Source organism: Hyperolius riggenbachi, chromosome 4, assembly GCF_040937935.1.
Source record: "Hyperolius riggenbachi isolate aHypRig1 chromosome 4, aHypRig1.pri, whole genome shotgun sequence".
Classification (NCBI taxonomy): domain Eukaryota; kingdom Metazoa; phylum Chordata; class Amphibia; order Anura; family Hyperoliidae; genus Hyperolius; species Hyperolius riggenbachi.
Window position 1 is genome coordinate 335132013 of NC_090649.1, and position 19014 is coordinate 335151026.

Sequence of the window (19014 nt, forward strand, 5' to 3'; positions counted from 1 at the left end):
CTGTTTAAAATTAAATAATAAGCGAATAAGCAAGGTTTTGACAGAGCGGCACGCTCTGCGGCAAAACATGGGCGTGGTCATGACATCACATGGGCAGACCTAAGTGTAATTACCTTTGACACATGAAATGCAATAACCATTACCTCCGACACATGAAATGCAACAACAATTACCTCTGACACATGATACGCCACAACCATTACCTCCAACAAATGAAATGCAACAAATGGGGAAATGAGGCAAACATTACCTCCCACATGTTAAAATTCAGTAAATGTTACCCCCCCCCCCCCCCCCACACACACACACACGTAAAATGCAGCACACGTGAAATGCACAAACATTACCCCACATATAGGAAGCTCAGCAAATGTTTCCTCAGACATTAATGCATTAAATGTTCCCGCCCGCCGAGATGGTGACACTGGATGGAAGGAGGGTAACATTGGGTGGGGGAGGGTGACACTGGATGAGGAGGAGGGTAACACTAAGTGGGAAAGAAGGTGACATTGGGTGGGGAGGACGGTGACACTGGGTGGGGGAGGGTGACAATAGGGGAGGAGGGTGACACTGACTGGGTGGGGGAGAGTGACAGACAATAGGTGCGTAGGAGCCAGTGGGTGACAGTGACAGGGTGGGGGAAGGGGTGGGTAGGACCTGGAGGGTGACAGTGACTGGGTGGGGGGAGGGTGACACTGACTGGGTGGGGGGAAGGTGACAGACACTAGGTGGGGAGGAGCCGGAGAGTGACAGTGACTGGGTGGGGAGGAGACACTGACAGGACACTCTCACCCTTCCTCGTGGCAACTGCATCTAGGAGGGTGGATACATGCCGGGGCTGGCCTGATACGGCCAGGCAGCCATGCTATAGGAGGGTGGGCAGGGCAGAACACTGGAGGCAGAGTTGACATGGCCAGGCGGCCGTGTGATTAAAGGGTGGGCGGGGAAGGTGGGGCAGTAAGCTGGGGGCGGAGCTGATGTGGCCAAGGGGCCACATGATTGGAGGGTAGGCAGGGCAGAAAGATGGGGGAGAGGCTGATGCTCACCATTGACAGTGGCCATAGTCCTGCAGCCGGGATGTCCTGCGGGTGAAAGGGGGACGTTTCCTGGGACGCAGTGTAGCCTGGGACAGGGGACTCCAAATCCGGGACGTGTCCCGGCTAAAGCAGGGCATCTGGTCACCGACCGTAAGTAAGAATGCACCCATAGGGCTGGAACCCACAGGAGCGTTTTGGCAGCGTTTTGGCAGCGCTGCGATACGCTAGCACTTTGCCAAAATGCTGGGCTAATGTTAATAGATGGGGCAACTTCCACAGGAGCGTTTGCGTTTCCCAGAAACGCAAACGCAGGACATGCAGCATTTTGGGAGCGTTAGCGCTTCAATGTAAAGTATTGAAACGCTCAGCAAAACCTAAACTGAGCGGTTTTGCTAGCGTTTTGCGGTTCAGCACACTGTAACAAAATTAAAAAATTCACAGGACCAATCAGGATAAAAACGTGAAATGCAAAACGCTACACAACCGCTGAGCAAAAAAATACACTGTTGCAAAAAGCGACCGAAAACATGCATGAATCCGCTTGCAAACCGTTTGCTGATTTCAGTGGGTTCCAGGTCTAAGGGCCTGTTTCCACTACACGCTGATTGGATGCAGAATGGATGCTGAAAAACTGACTCCAATTAAGGCCTATGGGCCTATTTCCACTAAACACGACATAGGCATTCATTGGAGTCAGTTTTTCTGCATCCATTTTGCATCCAATCTGCGTGTAGTGGAAACAGGCCCTTAGGGAGCAGAAATAGAAGTAGGTAGTCACAAGAAACATGCGATTGACAAAAAAATTACAGGAACTGTAAGGACCTGCAAAAAGAATAGTACTGGTCTTAAAGAGGAACTCCAGTGAAAATAATGTAATAAAAAAAGTGCTTAATTTTTACAATAATTATGTATAAATGATTTAGTCAGTGCCCATTGTAAAATCTTTGATATCCCTGATTTACATTCTGACATTTATTACATGGTAAAAGTTTTACTGTTGGCAGAGGATGTAGCTGCTGCTTGCTTTTTTGGCAGTTGAAAAAAAGCTGTAAACCGCTATTTCCCGCCTCAATTCACTAAGCAGTTTAGACTAGTCTAAAGCTGGCCATACACTGGCCCAATTTGCGCCCGTTTCGACAGCAGATTCGATCACTGGGATCGAATCTGCTGCCAATTGTTCGCGCTAAACGCACCCGCCGATCCGAATTCCTCCCGAAATCGGATCAGTCCGTCGATTGCGCTGTGCGGGAAATTACCCTCGATCGCCCGCGGGTAGGGAGCGCGTCGTTAGCGGCGGCCGATCCAATCAAGTATACATTACGCTGGCTCCCGGGCATCTTCTCCGCGCTGCACCGCTCTGTTCCTGCTTCCATCCCAGCGTACATGAACTTCCTGTGTCACTCCAGTGACCAGGAAGTTCATATAGAGGGCGCTCTATTTGAACTTCCTGGTCACGGAGTGACACAGTGTACGCTGGGATGCGGTGCGGGATGTGGTGCAGCGCGGAGAAGAGGACCCGGGGCCAGCTTCAGGTAATGTATACTGGGGGGGGGGACAGGCGGCAGGAGCAGCTCAACAAATTGTGATCGGTTTCAGCCTGAAACCGATTCACAATCTGTTTGCAGTAAAGGCAGCCAAACGATCCCTCTCTGATCAGATAGGGATCTGTCAGTTGGTCGATCTAATGGCAAATCGACCAGTGTATGGCTACCTTAATGCTACGTACACACCATACAATTTTCTGCTAGATTCTTCTTAGATTTACCTACAACATGGAAAAAAGCTATCTGGCAGGTAAATCTAAGAGAAAATCTAACAGAAAATTGTATGGTGTGTACCTAGCATAATGATGATTTTGAGTCTACTGGTGGTTCTGTGTAAGTCAGTTGCGTCATTTGGGAATTCACTAATAACTGCCGACTGTTTAGACCTGTTTATAGACCTGGTCTAGAAAAAGTCTGTAATTTAGGTCAGTAGAACAGAGGAGTGATCAAAAGTAGCAATTCACAAAGGCAAACAGTGAGTAGCCACGCCCACTTTTTCTGACAGAAATTAGACCAGCTGATTTCTGTTGGTAAAGTACATCTGTGAGGTATTTTAGACCTGAAGATGGAGGCTTTTGAATTCGTTATGCAGGAGTTTAATTGTATACAGAGGAGAGCTCGTCAGAGGAAAAGGATGTCAGTAATAGCTACTCGCATCTTTAGACCTCGTACAGTTTTGGACAATTTTTGTGACACAGAAATCATCATTAAATTTAGGTTGAGCCGTGAAATGATTGTAGGGCTTTATGATGAAATTGGTGATAGGCTGCAATCGAAGACACAGAAGTAATGCTGTTTCTGCTATGGTGAAACTTTTGACAGCATAAATTACATTTTTTTGCTAAGGGTTCCTTCCAGCAGGTTTGTGGAGAGATATCTGGGATTTCTCAATCTTCATCTTCTCGAGTGATTGGAGAAGTCGTGCGTGCAATACGTGCTATAGTGCACAATCACATTTTCTTACCCAAAACAAGAGAAGAGTGGGATGAAGTTAAGCTGAAATTTTACGCCTTGGCTGGCATACCCTATGTAATGGGTGCAGCCGGACTGTACCCATGTTCCATTCTGTGCACCCAAGGAAAAAGAGCACTTGTATAGAAACAGAAAGCAATACCATTCAACAAATGTACAAGTGACTTTGATGAACAGAGGCGCCAGCAGAATAAAAACAACAAATAAAGTTTTAAAATATGCTGGGGAGGCAGTGGTGGACTTACCTCCGAAAGCAGACTAGACTACTTGTCTGACATAAATAAACACTTTATTAGTACCCCAAGAGATGCAACGCGTTTTGCAGGACCAAGCCCGCTTCATCAGGCAATAAAACGGGAAAAAACAGTAGCTCTCAGGTAGCACGTATAGCGCCTCTGTGAAAATGTACAAGTGCTTTGCGACAGTGATTTATTGATAAGAAATGTGGTAACTGGGTTTCCAGGATGCTGTCATGACGCTCACATTTTAAAACAGTCGGTTGTATACCAGATGTACTAAGCAGGAGAGATTACTGGCGGATGGATATTGGGTAAGGTTTTTTCCCTCACTTATAGTGAAAGGCATATACATACCCAACCACCCACTTAAACATTTAGGGCCTGTACACACTGCTGCGTTTTTAAAATAGCAAAGCGATTTTTAAATGGAAAAATCACATTGCACCAGTGTGTACAGGTCTTTGCGATTCTCATGATTTTTCAAAAGACCATGTGATTAAAAAACACATGCGTTTTTAAAAGTGCAGAGCAAGCGCAGCAGTGTGTACAGGCCCTTACACTGTAACTGAGATGAAAGCCATCCATGGTACTATACTTAATTGGAGCTTCTTCAAGCCTCCTTGTGGCTGCTGAGTCCCTTGCTGTCTCCACGGGTGGCTACTGCTACCCGCAATACTGACTGAATGACTTGTAAAGTTACGTATGCGTGGTCTGGCGTGCTCCCCCAGCATGTTCTTGCGGGTTGGGAGTGGTCTTTGTTTACGTATTATTGCGCAGGTGCAGAACGTTTCCAAGGGTTTTGAACGCGACGTGGGAGAAGCGACTGGATCCACCTGTGGAGACAGTGGGCTTGATGCACAAAAGCATGATAACTGCTATCACCGTTATCACACGCTCTGCCTGCTCGCACTGCTTATCACGTGAACAGTGTTAGTTCACGTGATAAGCGAAGTTTAACACGCGATCACGTACGCTAAACGTGAAACACGCACGTGATCGCGCGTTAACCTTTGCTTATCACGTGAACTAACGCTGTGCGCGTGATAAGTAGTGTTGTTGTTACTGTTTTTTGGAATGCTTGTGTTTCCTTGTAGTAGAATAACAAAATGCAATTGCTGTAAAAATTGTTTTCATGTACAGCAAAAAATGGTAGTGATATTTTTTAGCAAAATACTATTGATTGACTAAATATTTTTTCGTTTCTTAAAGGATACCCGAGGTGACATGTGACATGATGAGATAGACATGGGTATGTTCAGTGCCTAGCACACAAATAACTATGCTGTGTTCCTTTTTTTTCTTTCTCTGCCTGAAAGAGTTAAATATCAGGTAGATAAGTGGCTGACTCAGACAGGAAGTGACTACAGTGTGACTCTCACTGATAAGAAATTCCCACTTTTACCTTTCTTGCTCTCAGAAGCCATTTTCTGCTAGGAAAGTATCACTGAGGGTCACACTGTAGTCACTTCCTGTCTGAGTCGGGACTGAGTCAGCCACTTACATACATGATATTTAACTCTTTCAGGCAGAGAAAGAAAAAAAGGAACACAGCATAGTTATTTGTGTGCTTGGTACTGTACATACACATTTTTATCTCATCATGTCACATGTCACTTCGGGTATCCTTTAATGTGAAGGAGGCCATAATTACTTCCCGACACAGACTCTTTCAGACTAATGGCCCGTTTCCCCTAGAAACGGTGTCATGAACCCAATGCACAGTAAAGGAACAGTTTCCATTGTGTGCATTGCATGTGGAGCAATCCCAGAATCTGCAGTATGCTGAGGATTCTTGCACGACCGCATCTGTACGCATTCGTCTGCCGTCCCCTCCAGACATTTCCGCATCGGTAGATGTGGAAATGATGCGAACGACAGTGGAAGTGATGTGATGGGGCTAGGTAGCAGCAGTCCCATCACTTGTTAGTGAAAATGGGCCTTTAGGCCTCTTTTCCTCAGGTATTCAAAGTGTGTGTTCCACAAGCAGTTGCCAGGCAGCAGTGAGCAGTTACCAGGAAGCATCATGCAGTTGCAATAGTTTGAGTGACATTTCACTGCCTAAGTACTGTCCGTGAGAAAGAGGCAGCAGTGAGCAGTTTAGAGATTTTGAGAAGTATTTCAGTGCCTTTCTACTGCCCGTGGAAAAGGGGCCTAAGGCCACTCTTCCATAGGCAGTTGAAGTTTGTGATCAGGAAGAAATTATCAGGTATTGATGAGTAGTTGTGAAGCAGCACTGTGCAGTTACCAGTTAGCGGTGAGAGTTTGTGAGGCATTTCACTGCCTATCAACTGCCTGTGGTAAAAATGCAGTCAGCCATTTAAAGGGGCACTATGGCTAATCTCTTCATTTTAACTCCATTTAACATAAACATTTGTATGTTTAGCATTGTTAATGTCATGTATTGTGACTGTTGAAAAGGATATTTTAAACTGCAAGTACACGTATATAGCTAATGAGTGACGTCAGGCAAATTTACCTTACTGACGCCAATTCAGCAAAAACCATTGTGTAATAGGAGGCACTGTAACTGCTCTTTCCATTGCTGAGTTATTCCCCCCCTCTCTGGTCCGATCAGATAGGTTTATTCCAACGTGTAACTGCACGTGCAGTTACTGAGCTCAGAGCAAGCTGCAGCCGCCGTACAGCGCAAGAAGGCACTGTACGGCTCTAACGTTCCACGCTGCTTGCTAAGGACCCCTGATTTGAAGCTGGCACAGCGACGGACACCTATTGTTGTCCGTTGCTGTGGTAACCAGCATTCGGCTTTTCAAGCATGCAAAACAGCGGCGGTATCAGCTAGCAGACACAAGCGCTATTGCTGTGTCATGCTCATGTGCATATAACTATCTCCTTCTTGCTGAAAACTCCTCTGTGTTCATAAAAACAATCTCCGTAAGAGACACGAAGCAGGACACAGCAATAGCGCTTGTGTCTGCTAGCCGACGCCGACGCTGTTTGCGCAGGTGAAAAGGCGAATGCTGGTTACCACAGCAACGGGCAATAGGTGTCCCGCTGTGCCAGCTTCCAATTAGGGGTCCTTGCTGTACGACGGCTGCAGCGGGTTAGAGTTACACGTTGGAATAAACCTATCTGACCAGACCAGAGAGGGGGGATAACTCAGCAATGGAAAGAGCAGTTACAGTGCCTCCTATTACACAATGGTTTATGCTGAATCGGCGTCAGTAAGGTAAATTTGCCCGATGTCACTCATTAGCTATACATGTGTACTTGCAAATACTTAAATATTGAGTAACTGACATGTAGTAATCTACATTTTTATAATTCACTGACTCTCACAAACAGTAGCTCAATTAATTTAATTATGGTCTAATGTCCATGGGCAGTTGAATTTTGTGCTCAGCATGCAGTTACTAGGCAGCAGCAAGCATTTTTGAGAGTTTGAGAGGCATTTCACTGCATCAACTGTCCGAGTAAAAGGGGTCTAAGGCCTTTTTTTACACGGGCAGTTGACCTTTCTGATCAGCAAATAGTTACCATTCAGCAAAGGGTATTTAACAGCTGGTAGTAAGCAGTTACCCTACAGCAGTGTGTAGTAGTTTGCAGGCAGCAGCAAGATGTTGCCAGGGCACTTTTCACATGGGCAGTTGAGCTTTGTGCTCAGCAGTGTTGACAACTCATCCCTTTAATTACTGACACATCTAAGTTATATAGGTTCTGGGGCTACTTACACATAGTCAGTGCCTTAACTGCATCTACCTAGCCACGAAACCTGTATAATTCATATGTGTCAGGAATTAAAGGGATGCGTTGGCAACACTGGTGCTCAGCAAGCAGTTGCCAAGCAGCAGAGAGCATGTACTAGGCTGCAAAAAGCAGTTGAGAGAGTTTGACAGGCTCTTCACTGCCTATCAACTGCTTGAGTGAATGGGCACTCAGAGTTTGAGAGGCATTTCCCGTGCCTACTACATGTTGCAAACGGGGCCTAAGGCCGCCTTTTTATGGGCAGTTGAACCTTGTGATCCGCAAGCAGTTACCCCGGTAGCAGTGAGCAGTTGCCAGGCAGCAGCGAGTAATAGTGAGAGTTTGACAGCCATTTCAATGTCTTTCAAATGCCTGAATAATTCGCAACTGCGGCCTAGTGCACACCAGAGCGGTTCTGCTGCGGTTTGCGATCCGCTTGCGGGTGCGGATCCGCTAGGGTAATGTATTTCAATGGGCTGGTGCACACCAGAGCGGGAGGCGTTTTGCAGAAACGCATACTCCCGGGCTGCTGCAGATTTTGGATTGCGGATGCGTTTCTGCCTCAATGTTAAGTATAGGAAAAACGCAAACCGCTCTGAAAACCGGCACTTCAGAGCGGTTTGCCAGGCGGTTTTTGTTACAGTAGCTGTTCAGTAACAGCTTTACTGTAACAATACATGAAATCTACTACACCAAAAACGCTTCACAAAACCGCAAAATGCTAGCTGAAACGCTACAGAAAAGAAAAAGCGTTTCAAAATCTGCTAGCATTTTGCGGATCTGCTAGCGTTTTTTGGTGTGCACCAGGCCTGCTTTCTGATGGCTGGTAACTGTTCACTTCAGTGATTAGCAATCAGTTATCAGGCAGCAGTGAGCAGAGGCATTTCTCTGGCTTTCAACTGTCCGAGAAAAAGGTAAGGGTAAGGACTTTTTTACACAGGCAATTGACCTTAGCTGCCTGGTAACTGCTTGCTGATCACAAAGGTCAACTGCCCGTGTAAAAAAAAAAAAAAAAAGGCCTTAGCACCTCTTTCCTGGGGAGTTGGAAGGCAGTGAAATGTCTCAAACTATCACAACTGCTCACTGCTGCCTGGTAACTGATTGCTGATCACTGAAATGAACAGTTACCAGGCATCAGCAAGCAGTTGTGAATTCTACAGGCAATTTAGGCCTCCTTTCCATGAACTGTTGAGCTGTGTGCTCAGCAAGCAGTTACTAGGCAACAGTAAGCAGTTATCATGCAGCAACAAGCAGTTACCAGGCAGAAGTGAGCAGTTGAGAGAGTTTGAGAGACATTTCACTGCCTATCAACAGTTCGTGGAAAGGAGGCCTTAAAGACAGTGATATGCCTCTCAGACTTCACACCTGCTCGCTGCTGCCTGGTAACTGCTCACTGCTGCCTGGTAACTGCTCACTGCTGCCTGGCAACTGCTCACTGCTTGTTGATCACAAAGGTCAACTACCAGTGTAAAAAAAGGCCTTAGGCCCCTTTTTCTCAAACAGTTGCAAGGCAGTAAAATGTCTCTAAAACGATCACAACTGCTCACTGCTGCCTGGTAACTGATAGCTGATCACTGAAATGAACAGTTACCTGGCATCAGCAAGCAGTGGTGAATTCTACGGGCAATTGAAAGACAGTGATATGCCTCTCAGACTTTCACACCTGTTTGCTGCTGCCTGGTAACTGCTTGTTGATCACAAGGTTCAACTGCCCTTGGAAAAGCGGCCTTAGGCTCCATTTTTTCACGTGCAGTTAATAGGCAGTGTAATGCCTCTCAAACTGACAATAGCTTGCTGCTGCCTGGAAACAACCCACCACTGCCTGGTTACTAATTGTTCATCACAAAATTCAAATACCTGTAGAAGAGGCCTTAGGCCCCTTTTCCTTGGGCAGTATATAGACAGTGAAATGTCTGAGGAACTCTCATAACTGCTTACTGATCACTGTAGTGAACAGTTATCAGCAGCGAACTTTTACCAGGAAGCAGCAAGAATTTATGAGAGTTCTATAGACAGTTCAAAGGCAGTGACCTACCTCTCAAACTCTCACTACTGCTCACTGCTGCCTGTCAACTGCTCACTAATGCCTTGTAACTGCTTGCTGATCACAAAGATCAACTGTCCATGGAAAAGAGGCCTTAGGCAGTGAAATGCCTTTCAAACTTTCACTACTGCACTGTCAACTGCTCACTAATGCATGTTAAAGAGAAACTCCAACCAAGAATTGAACTTTATCCCAATCAGTAGCTGATACCCCCTTTTACATGAGAAATATATTGCTTTTCACAAGCAGACACTGTATGACTGATTTTGTGCTGAAACCCCTCCCACAAGAAGCTCTGGGACCGCGGTACTTTTGGCAGTTTGTTACAATGTAACAAGGTTCACAGACAGGAATTAGCTGTTTACAGCTGTCTCTAAGGCCTAATGCACACCGAGCGGTTTTTGGAGCGATCCGCCGGCCGCATCCGCCTGTAAAAACGCTTGGCTAATGTATTGCAATGGGATGGTGCACAACGGCGGTTTGAGGTTTTTGCCCAGCCGCAAACGTGCCTCCTGCTGCACGTTTGCGGTTTGCAGAAGCGTTTCGTCCTCAATGTAAAGTATAGGAAAAACGCAAACCGCTCTGAAAAACGCTACTTCAGAGCGTTTTGCCAGACGTTTTTGTTACAGAAGCTGTTCAGTAACAGCTTTTAGGCTTCTTGCACACCAAGACGTTGTGTTAGGTGGCACGTTAAGGTCGCATAACGTGCACCTAACACAACGTATGGTGCTGCAAAAGCCGACGGTAGAGTGAGCCGCGTTAGGCTGCTCGATGCCCATAATATCTCCCAGAGTGGCGCTGATTGGCCAGCGGGACCACGTGATGCGGAGCGAGACACTCCGCATCACGTGGTCCCGCCGGCCAATCAGCGCCCGCCAGTGCAGTGAATATTAAGTAGCCATGTGCGCGGCTACTGTAGCTGGCTCTCCCCGCCTCCTCCGCCCCCCACTGCGCATGTGCAAACAGTCTAACGCGGCTATAGCCGCTCCAACGCCGTAGCATGCTGCACTTTGCACAGAACGTGCAGCGTTACATGTAACGCAACGTGGGCTGTGTGAACAGCCCACTTGTGTTACATTGCTGTGCGTTGGGGGAGCGTTACAGGCGCACTAACGTGCGCCTGTAACGTCTTGGTGTGCAAGCAGCCTAACTGTAACAATATGTGTAATCTGCTACACAAAAACACACCCAAAACCGCTAGGTATGTTTAGAAAACCTCACTAAACATACCTAGAATCGCTCTAAAATCAGCTCCCAAAACCGCTAGCATATTGCGGATCTGCTAGCGGTTTTGGTGTGCACTGGGCCTAACAGCCAAAACAGCTAGCAGCAGCTACATAACCTGCCCACAGTAAAAATGTCACCATGTAATAAATTTCAGAATGTAAATCGGGGATTTAAAAGATTTTACAATGAGCAAACACTGACTAAATCATTTATACATAATTATTGTAAAAATGAAGCACTTTTTTTATTACATTATTTTTACTGGAGTTCCTCTTTAACTAACCTTTGCTGCCTAGTAACTGATTGCTGATTTTAAAGGGTAGTTAACAGGCAGCAGTGAGCAGTAGTGAGAGTTTGAGAGGTAGTTCACTGCCTTTGAACTATCTGTAGAACTCTCATAAATGCTTGCTGCTTCCTGGTAACAGTTCGCTGCTGATAACTTCACCACAGTGATCAGCAACCATTTACCAGGCAGCAGCAAGAAGTTATGAGAGTTCCTGAGACATTTCACTGTCTATATACTGCCCAAGGAAAAGGGGCCTAAGGCCTTTTTCTCTACGGGTATTTGCATTTTGTGATGAACAATTAGTAACCAGGCAGCGATGGGTTGTTTCCAGGCAGCAGCAAGCTATTGTCGGTTTGAGAGGCATTTCACTGCCTCACAACTGCACATGAAAAATGGAGCCTAAGCCCGCTTGAACCTTGTGATCAACAAGCAGTTACTAGTCAGCAGCAAGCAGTTCTGAGTTTTACAGGTAGTTGATAGGCAGTGAAATGCCTCCCAAACTCTCACCACTGCTTGCTGCTGTCAGGTAACTGGTCTCTGCTGCCTGGTAACTACTTGCTGATCACATAGTTTTATTGCCTGTGGAAAAGTGGCCTATCAGAGAGTAGACACACACACATTAAATTAAAGAAATAGTAACTGACAGTTTGAAATGTGTAAAATGCTTTAAATAGTGGGGAAAATTTATTTTACAGGCGATTCTGGCTATCCGTGTCTTCCCTGGCTGTTGACACCCATACTGAGGCCAAAATGTCGGGCAGAATTGGCATACAATGCAGCTCATAGCAAAACCAGAGTGGTTATTGAACGAACATTTGGTTTTCTGAAGTCACGTTTTCGTGCCAGATCACATTCCGGAGGCTTTTTGCGTTATTCTCCAGAAAGAATGGCTGACTTCATCATTTCATGCTGCGTACTGCATAACATCTGTCGTAGAGGGGGCCTAGAACTGCAGGATGAGCCAGAATTACATGAAGAGGATATGACGACTGAGCTTGAAGACAGCAATATGCCTGGAAACGCAGCAAGAAATCAATTAATAGCAAACTATTTTATGAGTAAGTATATTATTTGAAAGGATAACATTTACTATCACATAAGATGTTTCACAATACTAGACATACTTAGTTTTGGAGAGTAAAAATAAAAAAACGGGGGGGGGGGGGGGGGAGCAATAAACAATACCTTATGCGCCCATATTATGAGAGCATCGTGTAAAGGTTTTCACCATTCTATTTTTCCGTGTTTCCACTTTTTCCTTCTAATTTTCTGCCCTCTTCTGTTTCACGTGGTGTCTCCCAGCCCCCCCCCCCCCCCCCTCGGGTAATTGGCAGTGTATCGTAGCCAGGCTTGCTCATCGCAGATTAGTCACAAGTAACCACGGTGGTTACTCTTGATTCAAATGAGCTTTCATTGGGCCAGCTGAGTGGCTAGATGCGGCAGGGTTAATTACCCCTAATGCCGCTCTCTGCTCAGCGTTTCAATGAGGCTTGCAAGCCTCTATGGACGCGTTGCAAGCCGCGCTATGGAACATTTCCTCTTCCATAGCGAGGCTTGCAATGCTTCCGATAGATGCAAGCCTCATAGAAATGCTGAGCGGAGAGTGGCATTAGGGGTAATTAACCCCGCCACATCCAGCTGCTCAGCTGGCCCTATGAAAGCTCATTTGAATCAAGAGTAACCACGGTGGTTACTCGTGATTAAGCCGTGATGAGCAAAACTGATCGCAGCGAGTTCCCAATCCTTACCCACTCTCCCACAATATAATTAGTAGGCTAGCAGCAGTTTCAGCCATTATCCAGTGACTCACGGTGTTCAAATAGCTATGTAGATGCTGCTGCTTCACTTTGCCCATGTTGTTACTAACGTGATCCTCCAGTTCACTGCAGCAACCATACTGTAGACGACGACTTGGTGGACACTGCACATGCGCATCTATTGCAGTATCGTTGTTGTGATAGTTTTGTGTAGTAGAAATTATTGTTTATTCAGAAACCCAATCATGGGACATGCGGACCAGGTCCGTACATCCAAGTGACAGTCACTGCAGGGGATTAGAAGAATACTTTGTAATTGTGTGGGCACAGGGTGGTTGTAGGGGACTGGTAAAAGGCCCAGGTAAGTTTAATCTTGTTTTTCTTAGTTTATACTCAATTATTGAGAGTTTTTAATGTATTATTTTTTATTTATTGTATTAAATTTAATTTTTTTTTTCCCCCAGAAACCAGAAGAGGAATTTTAAGAGCTGAAGTATAATGAATTTCTACAAATTGTTTAAAAAAAACAAAAAACTTTACCAATTTTTTTTTTTAAAGGATTTCTTGTTTATATTTGAACTCAAGTAATAAAAAGAGAAAATGTATTCTCATTCTCTACAAACATTTGTAGTGTTTTCATTTTATGTAGCATGGATTGATATTCATTTTTTAAACTTGTATGTAGTTTGGTTACAATTTTTAATATAGAAAATTACTCTTGTCACAATGAAAATGTATACTTTTATATCTATTTATCCATTTTGTAATGAAATTTAAACTTACTCCACAAAAAGTTATTTTTTTTTCTCCCAACTGAGTTTTTAACCACTTAAAGAGACACTGAAGCGAAAAAAAATATGATCTAATGAATTGGTTGTGTAGTATGAATAATTACTAGAAGATTAGCAGCAAAGAAATATTCTCATATTTTTATTTTCAGGTATATAGTGTTTTTTCTAACATTGCATCATTCTATAATATGTGCAGATTACACAACACTCAGCATTCAAAATGATTCTTTCAGAGCAGTCTGTGAACTAATGACCTCTCCTCTGGCAGACAAAAAGACATTTGTTTACTTACAGTTGAGATAATAAAAGTCAGATAACAGCCCTCTCCACGACTTTGAAAGTCATAGAGATTAATGGCTTTTTTTGTATAGAGAAAACAGCTGGAGTTTCTTAACTCTTCCTGTACTGGAAACAATTAGACTGATGTATCTGATCTTAATGTTTTATTTCTTAGCTGTACTACACATACAAATCATAATATCATAATTTTTTTTTCGCTTCAGTGTCTCTTTAAAGAGAATCTGTATTGTTAAAATTGCACAAAAGTAAACATACCAGTGTGTTAGGGGACATCTCCTATTACCCTCTGTCACAATTTCGCCGCTCCTCGCCGCATTAAAAGTGGTTAAAAACAGTTTTAAAAAGTTTGTTTATAAACAAACAAAATGGCCACCAAAAGAGGAAGTAGGTTGATGTACAGTATGTTCACACATAGAAAATACATCCATACACAATCAGGCTGTATACAGCCTTCATTTTGAATCTCAAGAGATCATTTGTGTGTTTCTTTCCCCCTGCAGCTATCTTCCACTGAAGTGTCAGGCTGTTTCTTCCTGCAGAGTGCAGACAGCTGTGCCTGTATGTAATTCCTCAGTATGTGAAAGCCCAGCCAGCTCAGAGGAGGATTTATCCAGCTTGTAAAAGATGAGAGAAGAGAGAAGCTGCCCTTATCTAAATAATACACAGGCAGTGTGTAGAGAGGGGCCTGGAGGGGGGGAGTGCATCACAGAACCACAACACTGAAGAACTTGGCAGCCTTCCAGACACAGGCTGACAAGTCTGACAAGAGAGAGATAAGTTGATTTATTAAAGAGATGGTTATAGTAGAATGTGCTGCAGTAAGCCAGAACACATTAGAATAGCTTTTGGAACTTGAAGGGTGATAAAAAACAGGATGCAATTTTTGTTACGGAGTCTCTTTAAGGACTGCAGTCATAATACCCCTTAAAGGGGAACTGAAGTAAGAGCTATACGAAGGCTGACATATTTATTTCCTTTTAATCAATACCAGTTGCCTGGCAGCCCTGCTGGTGTATTTCTTTGCAGTAGTATCTGAATAACACCAGAAACAAGCATGCAGCTAGTCTTGTCAGATCTGACTTTAAAGTCTGAAACACCTGATCTGCTGCATGCTGGTTCAGGGGCTATGGCTAATAGTATTAGAGGCAGAGGATCAGCAGGGCTGCCAGGCAACTGGTATTGCTTAAAAGGAAAGAAACATGGCAGCCTACATATCCCTCTCTCTTCAGTTACCCTTTAAGGACCAGACACTTTTTTTCCATTCAGACCACTGCAGCTTTAATCTCCTTAGCGGTAACCCCGTGCTGGACATGGAGTAAGCCGCCGCGGAGGGTATCTCAGGCCCTGCTGGGCCGATTTGCATATTTTTTTTTTTGTTCAAATACGCAGTTAGCACTTTGCTAGCTGCGTGTTTGGTCTGATCTGCCACTACCGCCGCGATAGGCTGCGCTATGGGGTGGATGGGGTGGATCGGGACTCCCTGTGACGTCACGACATCGATGACGTCACTCCATTCATCGCCATGGCGACGGGGGAAGCCCTCAAGGAAATCCCATTCAGAACGGGATTACCTTATGGGCAAGCGCGCCGCGAGGGGATGCCGCAGGGAGGGGGGAAGCATGTAGCTAGCGTTAGGCTAGCTACATGCTAAAAAAAAGTAAAAAAACCCAGAATCATGGAAGAAGCAGGAAGGTTAACGGTTTATTGCTCGGTCATACAACCTACTGTCTAAATTAATTTTACCTCCTTTTTTTGTCACCAATACAGCTTTCGTTTGGTGCTATTTGATTGCTGCTGTGATTTTTAGTTTTTATTATATTCATCAAAAAAGACATGAATTTTGTCAAAAAAATGATTTTTTTTAACTTTCTGTGCTTAAATTTTTCAAATAACGTAAAATTTCTATATACATTTTTGTCCACATTTATTGTGCTAATAGATAGATAAAGAGAAGGAGGCACTCAAAAGGCGTATAAACTTGTAGTTTATTCCTCAGATAGCTAACACAACATGTTTCGGGGTTTCCCCCTTTCTCAAGTGTACAAGCCACCTCACCAGTACAAACCCTTATGAAGCCAAGTGCACCACACCCTTAATCGAGCCCCACCCCTCTGGTCATCTGACCAGTGGTTGTGGGATACAACATTACCCCTCAGGGAAATCGTCTTATTGGGCACTACATACAAAGATGTCTACCCAACAACAGTAAACACCTAAGAAACATATGCATCAGCAATCTTTACAATCAAATTTGCATACAAAATATATATGTGAGATATCAAAACTGCATAAATAGAAAACATGCGTAAGCAATAAATAGCACATAATGCATAGCAATATATATATCAAATATTCCACAGACTAATCACTTTAACTTAATCCAAGACTCACTGCCCAGGGATACTGGGGTTCCCTCTCTCCACCACCCACCATTCGATGACATGGCATCAGAACCTAGGGAAAAAAATGAAGCAACACAACATGTCAATAACGTTTCACAAAAAACATTTCAGACTAAACTAAATTTTTGTGGATTTTTGGCAATAAATACAATAACGGCACTTGGGGATGTGCTACATCTAGGTACTCTGCTATCTTCTTGTCAATCATACCCATTAACAGAGCCTCATTAACCAGACTGACGAGCAAAAGGGGGACATTTCCTTGCATGGGCTGCAATTGTTGCGGAGCGATAATGAAAGGTGAATATGTGAACCATCCTCACACGGGAGAAAAGATTCAGATTCGGTCGATGTACACGTGCGAGAGTGCGTTTGTGGTCTATGCGTTGAAATGTCCCTGTGGTTTGATGTATATTGGTAAGACCACCAGAGATGTGAAGACCAGGATCCAGGAGCATAAAAGCTCTATCCGAGGATTCAATCCCACCAAACCGAACACTCACACCCCAGTGGGCAAGCATTTTCACGCCCTAGGACACGGGGTGTCGCAGTTGAGGTGGGTGGTACTGGATCATGTTCCACCACTCAGCAGAGGGGGAGATAGGGACAGAATTTTGCTTCAGAAAGAAGCGAGATGGATGAGAAGAATGGATTCCATCTCCCCTAGAGGGTTAAATGATATGTTTAGTCTGAAATGTTTTTTGTGAAACGTTATTGACATGTTGTGTTGCTTCATTTTTTTTCCCTAGGTTCTGATGCCATGTCATCGAATGGTGGGTGGTGGAGAGAGGGAACCCCAGTATCCCTGGGCAGTGAGTCTTGGATTAAGTTAAAGTGATTAGTCTGTGGAATATTTGATATATATATTGCTATGCATTATGTGCTATTTATTGCTTACGCATGTTTGCTATTTATGCAGTTTTGATATCTCACATATATATTTTGTATGCAAATTTAAATGTAAAGATTGCTGATGCATATGTTTCTTAGGTGTTTACTGTTGTTGGGTAGACATCTTTGTATGTAGTGCCCAATAAGACCATTTCCCTGAGGGGTAATGTTGTATCCCACAACCACTGGTCAGATGACCAGAGGGGTGGGGCTCGATTAAGGGTGTGGTGCACTTGGCTTCATAAAGGCAGCCATACACTGGTCGATGTGCCATCAGATCGACCAGCTGACAGATCCCTATCTGATCGAATCTGATCAGATAGGGATCGTATGGCTGCCTTTACTGCAAACAGATTGTGAATCGATTTCAGCCTGAAACCGATCACAATCTGTTCAGCTGCTCCTGCCGCCTGTCCTCCCCCCGCGCATACATTACCTGAGGCTGGCTCCCGGGCATCTTCTCCACGCTGCACCGCTCTGTTCTTGCTCCATCTCGGCGCTTCCTGTGTCACTCCGTGACCAGGAAGTTCAAATAGAGCGCCCTCTATTTGAACTTCCTGGGTCACTGCAGTGACCCAGGAAGCGCCGGGATGGAGCGGGTGCAGCGCTGAGAAGATGCGGAGAAGACGCCCGGGAGCCCGCATCAGGTAATGTATTTTTCATCGGATCGGCCGCCGCTAGCGACGCGCACTTTACCCGCGGGCGATCGAGGGTAATTTCCCGCACGGCGCGATCGACGGACCGATCCGATTTCGGGAGGAAATCGGATCGTCGGCGGCGTTTACCGCGAACGATTGGCAGCAGATTCGATCCCAGGATCGAATCTGCTGTCGAAACGGCCGGGAATCGGGCCAGTGTATGGCCACCTTAAGGGTTTGTACTGGTGAGGTGGCTTGTACACTTGAGAAAGGGGGAAACCCCGAAACATGTTGTGTTAGCTATCTGAGGAATAAACTACAAGTTTATACGCCTTTTGAGTGCCTCCTTCTCTTTATCTATCTATTGGATTTGCTGAGTGGAAGTGGTGACCCACTGAAGGATTGAGCACCGGCGGACCAGGCTGCCAGTCCTGGGGGAGTGGCGGCTCCAGCAACTACTTTATCACATTTATTGTGCTACATGTCTTTGATAAAAAAAAATCCAATAAGTGTATATTTATTGGTTTGGGTAAAAGTTATAGCGTTTACAAACTATGGTGCAAAAAGTGAATTTTCCCATTTTGAAGCATCTCTGACTTTTCTAAGCACCTGTCATGTTTCATAAGGTGCTAGAATTCCAGAATAGTATAAATACCCCCCAAATGACCCCATTTTGGAAAGCAGACATGCCAAAGTATTCATTAAGAAGCATTGTGAGTTCATAGAAGATTTTATTTTTTGTCACAAGTTAGCAGAAAATGACACTTTGTAATATACAAAATAAAAAGAAAGTTTCCATTTCTGCTAACTTGTGAAAAAAAAAATGAAATCTGCCACAGACTCTCCATGCCCCTCTCTGAATACTTTGGGGTGTCTACTTTCCAAAATGGGGTCATTTATGGGGTGTGTTTACTGTCCTGGCATTTTGGGGGGTGCTAAATTGTAAGCAACCCTGTAAAGCCTAAAGGTGCCCATAGGACTTTGGGCCCCTTAGCGCACCTAGGTTGCAAAAAAGTGTCACATGTGGTATCGCCGTACTCAGCAGAAATAGTATAATGTGTTTTGGGGTGTATTTTTACACATACCCATGCTGGGTGGGAGAAATATCTCTGTAAATGAGATTTTTTTTTTACACACAATTGTCCATTTACAGGAGATCTTTCTCCCACCATGGGTATGTGTAA

At 44.6% G+C, this 19014-nt stretch overlaps 1 long non-coding RNA gene across 1 annotated transcript; it reads left to right on the plus strand.

Moving 5' to 3' along the window:
* The first annotated feature begins 6787 nt into the window (after positions 1-6787).
* On the plus strand, positions 6788-13361 carry LOC137570825 (uncharacterized). The gene is made up of 3 exons (XR_011031202.1): positions 6788-6979; positions 11747-12109; positions 13273-13361. It is a non-coding gene; the product is annotated as an uncharacterized lncRNA (long non-coding RNA).
* The last annotated feature ends 5653 nt before the right edge of the window (positions 13362-19014 follow it).